The 13,980-nt window shown below is 46.3% G+C and overlaps 1 protein-coding gene across 1 annotated transcript in view; it reads left to right on the top strand.

Moving 5' to 3' along the window:
• Nucleotides 1-405: 405 nt before the first annotated feature.
• col8a2 (collagen, type VIII, alpha 2) overlaps nucleotides 406-13,980 on the top strand; it is a 44,894-nt gene continuing 31,319 nt past the window's right edge. The window contains exon 1 of the mRNA XM_071919264.2: nucleotides 406-927. The gene's annotated coding sequence lies outside the window, so the exon portion shown is untranslated. The remainder of the gene's footprint in view (nucleotides 928-13,980) is intronic.

Genomic DNA, 13,980 nt, shown 5'->3' with positions numbered 1-13,980 from the left:
TCTCCATGCCGCTGCTACCCCACCCCATCCTGCTCACTCCCCTCCTACCTCAGCGCAGCCAGCCACAGACACTTGCCTTTTGTATGAAGGGGGTTAACCCAATGAACAATCCTGTCTGTCTTTCCCAAAATAAGCCAGTGGGAGAGGGATCGCCGAGTAAGCCAGCGAGATTGGAGCAGCGAGGTGCACAGCCCCTGGTTATAAGCCCTGGGAGTGGGAGCGCAGCCTGCTTGGACCCACAGCCTTTAGCTCAATATACACTGCCTTGCTGCCTGCCTGCCTGCCTGACTGACTGACTTGAGTCTCACTCTACTGTTACTCTCTCTCTCTCTCTCTCTCGCTCCGTCCCGCTCCCTCGCTCCTTCCCTCCTACTTTCCACCCTGGAGAGCGAGAGCGCAGAGATTGGGAAGGTGCTCCTCAGACCTACTTCTGGACAGCCTGAAGACGGCACAGAGAGGATTTTTCCCTCCTCTCCCGCTCACTCTCTCCCTCTTTCATCCTCTCTCTCTCTCCCTCTCTCTCTCTGTTACCATTTCTCTGCCAAAAAGCACATGGACTATTTTTTTTTTCCGGAGGCAGAAAAATAAGCAAAGTTAAAAAAGACAATTTGCTCCACCTGCAGTTGAAATTATCGCATTTTTCTGTTGCCGTAACTTTTGTTGTTGGTTGTTTTTTTGTTTTTTTTGTTTTTCTCCTGCCCCTGTGAGCAGCATTGGAGCAGCTCAAGGAAGACTTTGCCCAGGAGCACTCCACTCCACTTTTTTGGCTGCATGTTCGTTGAATTTCTGATGCCGTCGCATCCCATGGGAGACACGCGTGGCTGAAGGAAGGAGGGAGGTAGAAGAGAGACCCACCTGAAGCTCACACCTACCGCCGCCCTCACCCGGTCCACCCCCCCTGCCCCGCAACGCTCCGAGGAGAGAACGGTAAGCCCTCCCTGCCCCTTGCTCCCTCGCGTTTCTCTCGCTCTATTAGCATCCCTGCGTCCTGTCATCCCTTTGCCTTTTACTTCTATCACATGTGGCTGCAGGGAACGTGGCCCGAGCCAAAGGCAACAGAAAGAGAAGAACAGGACAGGAAAAAAATAAAAATAAAAAACAGACGGTGCAATATCTCAGTCATGGGACCTGCCTGCATAATTCGCCTCGGTCCTAAGCTAGTGCAGAGAGTAATGGTTTGCAGATTAAAAGGAACCAATACAGTTTCCTCACCCAGCTCCGGCCTGTCTGAGCTGGACACCCACATGTATACCCATTATAATCGTCCAGTTATAACTTTGCACCTTCTATTCATGTCTTATGAGTGTCCTATGACTTGCAGGGCAGTTTCTCTGTCATGATAGTAGAGATTCTCTCTCTCTCTGCCTTCCTAGTAGATGGTATTGATTAAAGGTCAGGTCAGACAAAAGTTCCTACATACTTATGCATAGTGTACATTGTCTTCTGTGTGTATAAATTCATATATATACATATTTGCAGGAGGAGTGAGACATCCATGATGCATCCATGCCCACATATATTTTGGGGTTTTACTGCTGGGGTTGGAGTGGGCGTGGTGTGTGTTCAGAGTGTGTGTCGGGGTGGGGCAGCGGGGTATGTACAGTGGGCTTGGCTCTATCACAGATATGCCGATTAGAGTCTTAGGAGGAGCGTCATCCAATAGTGTTTCACCCGGCATGATCTGCTGTTTGCCTCTGCGAACATGTTCAGTGCCACTCTCTCATGTGATGTTCTCTTTCATGTTTTCTTGGCGTGTGCTGCGACTTGTTTTGCCTTGTTTGATTACTCTGCCTTTGTTTATTTGAGTGTTTATTATATTTCATGTCCTGCGAGGGCCTGGAATGTAGCGAGGCAAAGGAATGGTGCAAATGGACACATGGTCTTCTCCTCGTTTTCTCTTCTCTTCTCTTCTCTTCTCTTCTTTTCTCTTCTCTTCCCTTCTCTCCTCTCCTCTCCTACTCCCCCTGTTGCTTCACTCTGTCCATCCACTGTGACGCCTCTGGCATGCAGGGCTGCATTCCTTTGTAACGACATCCCTCCATCGCAAACAGAAAGAGGAGGAATATTCATGACTCTGAGTCTTCAGGTATGCAACGTGACAAACTCAGACAGAGAGAGAGAAAGAGAGAAAGAAAGAGGAACAAAAATGAAAAGGAAAGAACAAGAGGAACAAATTATCGGGGCTTAGCAAACATGACCAAAAAAACAAAAAAAAAAACACAAGATACTTGTTCCAAAGTGAACGCTTTGCTGAGGAGATACATTTTTCTATCACATGTGTTTCAACGCATCAGCAGCAGACTCTCAAAGCAAAGGCAGGAGGGAGGGAGGGAGAGAGAGAGAGACAGATAGAAAGAGAGAGAGTGAGAGAGAGAAGAATTGAGTGAGAGAAAGAGAGAGACACAGAGAGGGAGAGTGAGTCTGGAAAAGACAGCAGGCTGGAGTTCTGGACTCCAAAAACATTTGGCAGCATCCTTCTATTTCACTGGCCTACGGCAAGAGAGGCTGCCTGGATGTGTACCTGTGTGTATGTGTGCGTGCGTGCATGTGTGTGTGTGTGTCTGTGCATGTGCGTGTGTGTGTCTGTGCATGTGCGTGTGTGTGTGGGTGCACGCGCAAGCACGCACGTGTGCACCTAGGTGTGTAACTAATGAATGTATGCTGGAGTGAGTATCGGAGTGTGTTACACAATCTTCGAGGAGAGTGAGTGAACGGATACGCGCAAAAGCGTGAACTCTCACTCTGGCGGAAAAGTACAACAGGAGTACTTGGGTCTGCAGCTGCTGGTGCACAGCAGCGCTCTGTCTGCCTCACTGTTCAAAGCAGTATTCACTTATAAAGCCCAGAGCTTCTCGTACAGATTTAGTGCTTTCCATTCAGCTTCCCACCCTCTCTCCTTATGACTAGCCATTGCTATTAAAGTGCCTATAGGTCAGGAGATTTATGCTCCCCTCTGCTCCCTCCCAGCGTCGTCCGCCTATTTCCTGGCAACACACAGATTGTATTTCCATGCCTGGCGCACGCCGGTCGGCGATGGCAACATTGTGCCGTAACCATGGCGACCCCATGCCAATGTCTGGGATTCTCTGTTCTCAGATGGGTGGCAACCGGCCGATTACTGGGTGACTGGCGGTTTTAAGCAGCTCCAGTGTGTGTGTGTGTGTGTGTGTGCGTGTGTGTGTGTGTGCATGTGCGTGTGTGTGTGTGTTACATTATTTATTTAACCGCGACTGACAGGCTCCAGCCACTCTATCCACTGGCTGCCCATTCAGGCCTTTGATATAAAGCGCCAAGCGTGACCAACCGTGCCCATACAACAGTCACGCCGAACGCACGGTGGCACACACACACACAAACGTTATGCCCTGTGCAATACACACACCTAAATGGGTTTAACACTCTTCTTAAACACACACACACACGCGCACATTTCAAACAGATGAACACACTCACACCGTCCTACGCCAAAGCCTCCTGCTCCGAGCCACTCACGCGCCACTGAAGTTTCTTTATAGGCCAGAACGTGTTGAAGTTGGGACTGTCCAAGGGTGACTTTCAAAACACCGTCAGCCCTTCCATTTTTTTTTTTTTTTGAAGATAACTCCTGTTCTCAAGTCGAAGCGTAAGCCCCCCCCCCACCCCACCCCGCTTGAAACAGACCTGAAAGCTTTTTGGCGAGCCTTCACCCGCGGGGGACTAACAAAAAAAAAAAGAGAGACAAAGTCAAAAGAAAAGATTTTGGACGGCCAGCGGCTCAGATGTAAGGCATTATAGACGTCTCCCTTTCAGTCAGACGCCGGCGGCTTACTGTACTTCCGATTTTACAGATCGGCCTTTGTGTTGGTGATATAAAATCTCCTTACTCGTACTCCATCAGGGAGACAGAGACAGGGAGGATGCATTGCCCTCAGCGGGGATTTGAGAGCATATTTACGGGAGCAGAGAGCAAAGGAGGCGGGTAAAAAAAAAAAAAAAAAGAACTGAAGGGGTTTTAATAGAAGTTATGGGAGCTGTCATTGCCTTGATGTTCTCTCTACATCTATGTCTCTCTCTCACCCTCTCTCGTTGGCTTGTAGTGTGGTGTGCGCCTTGTGGCCACAGGGGGGCAGAGTATCAAGCAGCTCACAGGGTAGAGTAAAGGGCACTGGCACACACACACACACACACACACACACACAAAGACACACAACCTCATGGCATCTTGTGGGTGAGAGAATATCCGTTGCTTTGTGTGTTTGTGTGTGCTTTAGTAAATAGTTATCCTAACTAAAATGTGAAAAACCCGCTGCCTACCTAAAAATAAATAAACAGCTCCATGACATTTCAAGTCTCATTACATCAACGCTGAAAGAATTTAGCGTGGTTTATTTTGGTTCCTCTGTTCACCTCTGATCATCATAGTCCCGGGTCTAATCCTTGGCTTGGTCACATGTCTCGCCTGACTTAGGGGCCTTGGCAAAGCAACCATCCACAATGCTGGCACATCACACCGCATTTCAAGTCAACTTAGCCCCAGAAGTCTCAATCTGGATTTTGCATGCTCCTTTTTAAGCATGCGACATCACTTTCAAGCTGGTATTAACTCGAGACAACTGTCGATTGGAATGCCTTTGTGCCCACTTGCATGTATGTGATATTTTTCTGGGGTCTATTCACTCGAAGTCCAGTTGCATGTGTGTGTTTGTATGAGATGGAGCCCATGTGCCTCTAACGGTCTCAGATTTATGCCTCGCTCGCAGGAAATGAAGGAGAATGCCGCTCATTCTCGAGGAAAAGAAAACGCCACCAGAACGCCACTCGCTGCCCAGGAAAAGCAAACGCCCACCTATTCCTTTACCTCCCTGGAACCCAAACACCTCCAGAACACACACACACACACACACACACACACACACACACAAATTCCCCCTCATCAGAGCCTTTTGTTTCTCGGGTACTTTTCCATAAAGCGGAAAGAGAGTGAAAACAGGCCATTCCTTTAAGGACGAGAACATTCCTCTAACAAAGAGTGTGTTTTTCCTAATCCACTCTTTTCTGCCGGAAGACGTAAGACACACGGCTGTAATTTCAGCTACACACACACACACACACAGGCACACACACACACACACTCTAATGCACGTACTGTAAGGCATGCTAACTGGTGCCGCTGATTTACCGAATGAGGAATTGCTGTGAAGGGCGGTGGAAACAGAATACTGGCCCTGGACTCTGTCTTAATCAGAGCTTGAGACCATAACACTTGAGATTAATGGGCTGGATTTGTTTTTCATCTAAAAGGGGAAGAGGAGAGAGAGAGAGACACAGAGAGAGAGAGGCAGAGATATATTTTTGTGTCTCTTTATGTCTTCTGTGCATCTGTGCACTCTTCCTTCCCCTCCCTGCATGCTCATGTGGGTTCATATTCTCCGGCCTCGTTTACTCATCCACCAGTAGCCGTCTTGGCCAGACACGCAGCAGATATACGCGGAAGTCAGTCAGCTGTGAGGCAGACAGTGAATCTGCACACTCATACGGCCCCCTAGAGTGGATGGAGCAGCGCGTCGTCAATCAGGGCCTCGTACCGAAGGACGCTGTGCTGGCTCTCATCTCTGTATGAGAGCAATGAACAACAGACCACAGGATAGGAGGAGGAGGAGGAGGAGGAGAGGAGGAATAACAAATAACAGCGGGGGTCTTCTATCACTCGTTCTTGTATGAAGTGTTGCATGCTACTTATTTATTTAGTCTCTCTCTTCCCTCTCTCTCTCTCTCTCTAATTCTCTGCTTCATGTCTGTCTCCCTATTTCTCTGTTTATCTCTCTCTCTCTCTCTCTCTCTCTCTCTCTCTCTCTCTTTCTCTCCTTCCCTCTCTCGTAACTGCGTCTGGACCAAAGAGAGTTTTTCCATTGGGCTGGCAGGACAGAAAGAGGGAGAGAGAGAGAGAGCAGTAGGGAGGCTTGGCAGACGCCTGTTGTTATTTTTCCTCCGCCTCCCATTGACTCTGTCAGCAGTGCCTCAGTCTTTTGAAGGGCCTCAGAGGGGCTCGACAACATGCCCTCCACAGCTATCAGAGAGAACTTATCACAAGCACGCTTACTAGACAGAGGGAGGGAAGGGGGGAGGGAGGGAGGACAAGAAGGAGGTGAGTGTAGGGCCTCCTGTCTCCTTTTATGCCTTTCATCGTTGCATTGCTACTTCTCTCCTTTCATAATGTTCCCCTTCCTTTTTCCCTTTTCCTTCTTGACTTCCTTCCTTTCGCCTCTGCTTCTTCCCTCCCTTCCCTCCTTCCTTCCTTGCCTTTCCACTGTTCTTTTCTTTCTGTGCTGGTGTAGACTATGAACCAAATCCTCTTGAATCAAACCCCACTCTTTACTGGGCTCAAACCAAAACCCCTGTGGTAAAGCAACCTTGTTCTCCAATGCCAGACATTGCTTTTTGTCAGTGAGGCCTGAACAAGGCGCAGTAACTAAGTCATGGACAAAACACATATTGAGCAACGCTTCCTGGAGACAAATCTATATTTTCCAATGGTGTGTTGGAGTTTTTGGGACGGCGGCTCGTGTTTTCAAAGAGAATCCAAGAGGAACAAACAGGAATGAAAGCCGCAGCGATCGTCCAGCCCAGTGCTGTTCCTTCTTAATGGGACGTGACATCTTGTGCTCTTCCTCTGAGTTTTTGCTCGGCCGAACTCTGGATCCAAGCAGGGTGAGAGTTTCCCTGTGTCTCCCCAGGTTGCGTGTGAGGACCTCCCGCCTCACCGGGCCCAGTTTTGTTCTCTGGCAAAGCACGGAAAACAATATAGGGAATCCATAACAGTGAGCCGAAGCCAGGGGAAGGTAGTTTGATCCGTTTGGTTGGCTGTGTAGCGAGCTTCACCAAAGCAACACGACTCTGTGGTGAAAAAGAGTGACAGTGTGAATGTTTTCGGTGCGAGTGCATGTGTTTGTATGCACGGGTACCTACACCAATAAGCATGCGTGTGTGGACATGTGGGTGGGTTTATTTGGCTCATTTTTTTTACTCTAACTTTCATTCATTGCCCCTCAGTTCACCGTCTGGCAGGGAATCTTCCAAAAGCTTCCAAAAGCAGGACTAAACACAGCAGTCGGGCCAACTCTTAACAGGGGTCAACTCCTCGGTATAAAACTCACATTATCCCTCTTTTCATCTTATTATAGATTTACATCCAGAGCCAACTGTTTATTTTTATTATTTTACTTCAGATGCAGCGAGGATATATCTCTGGCCGATGGGTCAATATTGAGTAAGGGTTGGAAATAGCACTTCTGAGACCATTTGAAAAGCTCCAGACTTTGTTATTGTTCAGTCTGAGCTTGGTTTAGACGTGTGCGTAGGTGTTCCTAAAAGAGAAAAGAGACTGGGGTCATTGTGGTGTTATGGTCCCCTCGGAGCGGAATAATAAAAAACATTTTATTTCACAGAGCTGGATTTGCTGGTGTAGGAAATGGATGCTTAGTATGTGACACACGTATTGCACACACGCAGGCGAGTGTGCTGAAATTGAGACGCGCGCACACGCACACACACACACACACCAACAAATCCGTGTCTTTTCTTTCCTCTTCTTAAAACTGTGCACTAAAGCTAGCTGTAGGATGTTTTAATAAACTAGCAGAAGTACTATAGATCTCCTCCAGGGCTGAAGTCAGAGCCAACCCACGAAACACAATACCAGCATGATCAAGTTTTTCCCCATATTCAGTAGCAAGCAGCAACTTTCTATCTACCACCAACACATTTAGTTCCATCCATTACCTTGGCAGAACATTCCAATTAAAGCTGATCACCTCATACCTCTCATGCCTTCTCATAAGCACATCTAAAACACTTTCCACAGACTTTGATTTTTCAGATTGTACTTGATGAACACTTGCATGGATGTTGTTTCATAAAATGGAATTTGGACAATAGGGGAAAAAGTGCACCAAAATACCCCCTGTGACAATTTTTTGGATATTTTTTGAAATACAAGATAAAAAGAATGTTGTGGTTCATTTGGGCTGTATTGCAGTCAATATGACCTTAAAGGTAAGCATAACCTGATAATAAAAAACTGATGTAAATAGACTGAGAAGGCAAACAGCGGTAGGTTACGTAAGGAGACAGGGATTCATGATGAAATGTGGAAAACAGAATGATCAAGGCGGCTCCTTTTAGCCCATCGACTGTTTGGAGTGTTTTAATTATGAAATATCCGTGTCAATCTTATTATGGTAATGGTTAAGTGCTGCTGAGCATGATTTTGGTTGAAACTGCACTGGCGACTGGGAACATTTCTGAGGTCTTCTCATGTCTGAGCCTCTCTGCGGTCTTTCCCTAGCAGGTGACTACAGGTGCATGCCACATGGCCGCAACCATCTGTGAGCCCTTTTCTCCCGGCCTTAAACATGGGCACGGCATGCCACTTTCTGCCAGGATAAACACCTGAAGTTTAACTTGGCTCGCAGCGCTCCACAAAGGGAATGGCTGTAGGAGGACTTATCCCTTACAGCGGACCACCCAAGGCTTTTGGACTGCTTCTTTTGATTATTTAGTTATGCCAGAATGTATTAAGAACACAAATTAAGCCTCTGGTAGTTCATACATTCTTGGTGTATATTGATAGATATTTAATATGGCTCCAATGCTGTTTGAAAAAAAATATAACTTCTATTGAGTCATTATGGTATTTCATGATTCCACGGTGCAGGAGCATTCATTTGTAGAGTGCTGGTTCTCTCAGACTTGACGTTTAAATGGCCTTGGCTTTGGGACTTAATCCTTTCTGTACAGAACTTGAGCCCATTGAGCAACATGTGTTTCATAATGCTATGTTCAGAGGCATTAGGCGCCGCGCAACACAGCCAGTCCTTCAAGGCTTTTGTCCTAATCATTTCCTGTAATCAGCGACCAAATAGAAAAACGATAAAAAGAAAAAAGCGACTTTGTGCTCATTGCAGTTTCAGCTTTATGTGGTGTGAGTCTTGCCTTCCTGAGTGCACTGTGCATTGTGTGTGTGTGTGTGTGTGTGTGTGTGTGTGTGTGTGTGTGTGTGTTTGTCGTCTGAACTTGACTTCTCTTGTTTCTGTTTATCCCTATAATATATGTAATGCTTCCTGGAGTCAGTCAGGAGAGGCAATGCAGTTTGGCAGCCTTCCTAACAAGCTGAGCAACTACTTAAAGAAGCGGTTAAAGAAGAAGAAGAAGAAGAATTTTGTTTCATGCTCACAAGACAGGAAGGGTTATTGCATTGCCGAACAATTTAGGAGGAATCACAAGTGGAATAGTGTTTCATGAAGTAACATTTGAGATGCTGTACTGTGAAGACTAAGATAAACAAATGCAGGACTAATTGGATGACAGCCACACTCTGTTTGCTTCTCCATCTCCCCTTTGCTCAGTTTCTCCTGTAAATGTGAACATGAGTAAAGAATCTTTCCCCTCATAAAAATTAGGCTTCAAGATGGCACACGTATATTTCTACAGATCGAATACTACATTTAGCTCATCCTTAGAATTCACCAGTATCTGTGCTATGCTGTCAGCTTTTTCCATATGTGAGAGCAGCAATGTATTTATCTAAGACTCAAAGGCCCAAGATTAGAAAAATTAAGAAGCTGCTGTTGGCAGTAACAACACAGCGCCGTAGTTGGAACACGCTACAGTACAAACTCAAAGCACCACTGAATTTGCGGTGGCAAGTGAACTTTCTTACAGAAAGCTGGGGAAGTTCAAAGATTTATATGACCTAAGTGAAAAATTGAATCTTCTCTAGATGATAGATTTCAGTATGAGGATGGAAAAAAACATCTTATACCTGTCATTAACCATGCATTTGTTTCTGTGATGGGTTGGATTGTGAAGGCTACAGAAGTACAACCACTTCTGGGAGGATGTTCTCTGGCCAACAAACATAACACTTAATTAGGGAGGGCTTTGAATCAATTACCGCCAACTTTCATGTGGTTTGCAGATGGCTACACACTCTCTCTTCCCACTTTCCTGCTCTTTCCTCCGCAAGCCGCCAGCAGAAAGCCCTGTTGTGTTGCCTCAGTGCTAATTTGAACCAGAGAAGTGGTCATTTCCGAACGGTGGGCCCCGGTCTGCTCCGCAAGCAGAACCGACAACCAGCCCAATAGCGTCCAAGCTGGACCACTCCCAAAACTGGGCAAAAACCACACAAACCCAACTCTTCCTGACATGTGGTGAGAGTGTGATAGGGATGTGGGAAACATCACGAAGGGTTAGGAAAGAGGGATGACGATGGATCCATCTGGAAGAGAAAGAGAAAGATGGAAGTGTAAGAGATAATGAAAATGGGGAGAGGAGAAAGTTGGAAGGGGCGGTAGTTGCGGGAAAGAGGCAAGGAAAGGTGAAAGTACAGGAAAAGAGTTGAAGGTGAAAGAAGCAGAAAAGAGAAAATAAGCTTGGTCTGAGGAGCACTCAGTTTGTAGCGACCATGTGGCGTCTTTGATCCGACCGAGGATTTGAACCAGTGTCAACAGAAACATGCAGGGGCCGTCTGTTTGCCCCCAGACACAGATCATTCCTCCATGAATTACTCTGCCTCAGTTCGCCGCAACCTCTCTACTACTCCAATGTTTGTTTACCCTGTCGGGAACACCCGGCCCATTCCTCAAGTTGAGCAATGAGCACAATAATACCCCTGTACTCGTGCAATCAGCTAAACTTTCTTTGCTGTTGATCTCAAGAGGGAAGCAAATCTCTATATCCAGTTTTCCAACATTTAAAAAGTACATTTGTGTTGGTCCTGCATTTATATCCCGTAGTCTGTACAGTGGCAGAGTCATTCTTCATTTGGCAAAGGTCCTAACACAGGATCCATTCAGGCAATCCTCACTGCCTTCCACCATAGGGGGATGAAGCATCTATCCCTCAGGGAGTGGAGGGAAAAGTGAGGGATAAAGAGGAGGTGGAGGAAGAAGAAGAGGATGCAGACATGTCTGCCAGATCATTACAGAGAGAGGATGTGTCCTGAACTCTATGTCCCTGCCATATGACAGCCTGCTGATTCAAACCTCATGTTGGCAGCAGAGACAATGAAGAGACAATGGAGTTAGAGGCATGTCCATGGTTACACTGCAAAAAATGTCCATCTTAGCAAGGTATTGGGTTTAGTATTGAGTCTTAAAATCTTGTTTTCTTTATAGCTGCACTAGGCAAGATTGTTTTGTGAACATACAGCCGTCTTATCAGCCTAAATCACACAGTTGGACTGCAATAGAGAAGACAGTCCCATTCCACCTAACTGAGTCTAGATTCACTCTATTTGCCCAAATGAAATTCTGGTATCACGTATGAACAATTGACCATTTGCAGCATTTCTGTTAACTCCCGCCCCCCTTAGTTACTGTTGCTATGTCTGACAAACTTTGAAGATGGACGCTACGATAGACGCTACAATCCGACTCTGTGGTTCCCCAAAAACACATTTTTACCATGTTATGTCCTTGTCAGAGTCAAACCGCTGCAACAAAAGCCGTACTTTTGTACTTCTGAGCCAAACTCTCAGTGCGTGTCGGAGGCTCTGTTGGAACTATCGGAATTGTCGGAGCAAGATGTCAGAAGAAGTAGACGGATGCTAAGCACAGATTGGTGGATCGCTATGTCAATCATTATTTTGCAAATGGTTAATTCTCTGCCCACAGAAAGTGATGAATCAAAAAACATATCTAAAAGGGGTGTTGGGTTAGGCTGGGTGTTGAAGTCCAAATTTGTCAAACAGTTACCTCTCGCTGCCATTTGGAGCCACCAATGTGCAAAGTTGAGTAGTGTAGCTTTAAAAAGAATTGGAAAAATTGTACCACTGGAATAACAGAATTTCACTTCTTTCCAATGCAGCTTCACCTGTTTCGGGAATTTTCTTTAAACTAGTGACAAAAATAAGTATAGCCAGTATAGCCGTAACGGTTATCACATGCCACATGCAGTTTTGCAGATAGACAGTACATCAAGTTCAAAACTTAACTCAAGTCTTCCCTTTGGTTCTAGGATAGCTTTTAATCTGCAGTACAAACTCGGCCCTGTGTTGTGTGGAAAGGGTTAAAATATCAGAGAGACAGGGAGAACCATGGATCTGTGTGCTTAGTCCCTCTCTGGGAGTGGATAAGCCGGGACATCTCATCTTGAGGGATGCTAGGGAAAGCCAGCTGAGACAAGCCAGGCGTAACGAAGCAGGGAAACGCACAAACAGGCACTCACTCACACACAGAGTCAATGACAAATCCAGACCCCCTCAACACTTGTGGGGAATGTGTGTAGACCCCCTCCAAGCCAGCACAGTACACACTAACAGTGCCCTAATGAATTGCGGGCCTCTCCCTGGTGGGCTATATATGTGTGATCAGAAAACCAGGTTTGCTGACATTTCTCTCACTCTGTCTCTCTCTCTCTCTCTCTCTCTCTCTCTCTCTCTCTCTCTCTCGCAGCATTCCCATGCATAATTCTGTTGATCACAATCCCTTCGCTGTTTCCTCCAGAGTCTAGTTTGTTGACAGGTCTCTCCCAGTGAGCGGAAAGTGATGATTGTCAGGTAGTTTTAGCCCAGAGCTCATCCCAAAGAGGAATAATGCTCCTGTTGTAAAGCACTGCAGTGCTCCTGACAAGGAAGAATATAAGCACTGATTCAGAGACAGTTGATTTGCATCACTCCAGTTTCTATGGCTATGACAGCACATACTGTAAGCTAATCTGATCTCAGAGCCAGACCTTTGGAACTTGAAGATGTCATGCACTTTTCCATCAATGTATCTCTTTAGCACATTGGATATTCCCTCTACCTGCAGCGTTTTTGTAAGCTCCAACAGAAGTGATGCATAGTGGAAAGAAGTGGGTGAAGATTAAGCATTAAAGCATTTCCTTCCTCCTGGGTCCACATCAGACAAGCCAAGTATGACCTTGTGACTTGCATGTTGCCAATATGCTACTGTGTTGGTCCCTTTCAAGGCATTAGTATGGCAGCAGTGCAGAGCCACCATTGTTGAATCCCAGAATGCTTTGCAGACTCGACAGAGGTGGGAGTTTTGGTTTGTAGCACGGCAGCAACCAAGAGAATAAGAACTGTGTGATGCTAGAAACTCACAGACAGCATTGTTTGGGCTAAGGCTGCAATCAAGCTAGAGTTGTCTCTTTGCAGAGATTACACACACACATAGATGCACAAATATACACACATTGGGTGTCCAAGCATCACTGTGTGGTAACTATGGGGACAAAACACTACAAGACAGGAGCCGAGCTGTGGGGTTTCCCACTGCTGCTTTCTTGCTCAGTGACTCATATCGAAAAAAAGGGAGAGTGATGTTGAAGAATGCGCTGCATAGAGTCTACATCGATTAATCTGCTAATCTACTCCATGTGACACTCCTCCTCCCTCCGTCCCTCCCCTCTTACATTGCTCTCAATAAGGTTATTCAGAGAGGGAGGAGAAAAAAACTTTTGCTTGTAATGCCGCCAGGGTCCAATTGTCCAAATAGTTCTCGGTCCTGCCAGACACAACAGCACATTCGCAGTCTCAGTCTGTCTGTGAATTCAATTCAGTCTGCTAAGTTTTTGATTCTGTCTTCTATTGTGTCCTTTGGTGATGTTGGCATTTCTCTAAGGTGCTGCCAGCATGTCTGTGTCTGCCTATTGTCAAGAGAAGACACGGCAGTGCTGTTGCTGGTGTCCTTGTCCATGGTCTGCTAAACACATATGAGCCATGTTCCCCAAGCAGAGACACACACACACACACACACACACACACACACACACACTTAAACTTTGCGTCTCCCCTCTCCTCCACTTGTTTTATGTCCCAGGGAGGAATTAATGTTGTCATGTCTCGTCTGTAACCCCAGGTACACTCCATCCTATGTCCTCCCTCTGCATCTTTCTCTCTTCTCTCTCTCTCCCTCTCTCTGTCTCTCTCTCTCTCTCTATTGCTCTCTCTCTCTCTCACTCCACACAGGGCGTCTGGAATGTATCTGTAATTGCTCT

The sequence above is a fragment of the Centroberyx gerrardi genome, chromosome 19 (assembly GCF_048128805.1).
Source record: "Centroberyx gerrardi isolate f3 chromosome 19, fCenGer3.hap1.cur.20231027, whole genome shotgun sequence".
NCBI lineage: Eukaryota > Metazoa > Chordata > Actinopteri > Beryciformes > Berycidae > Centroberyx > Centroberyx gerrardi.
The sequence above is the reverse complement of the archived record's forward strand: the minus strand, read 5'-3'. Positions and strand labels throughout refer to the sequence as shown.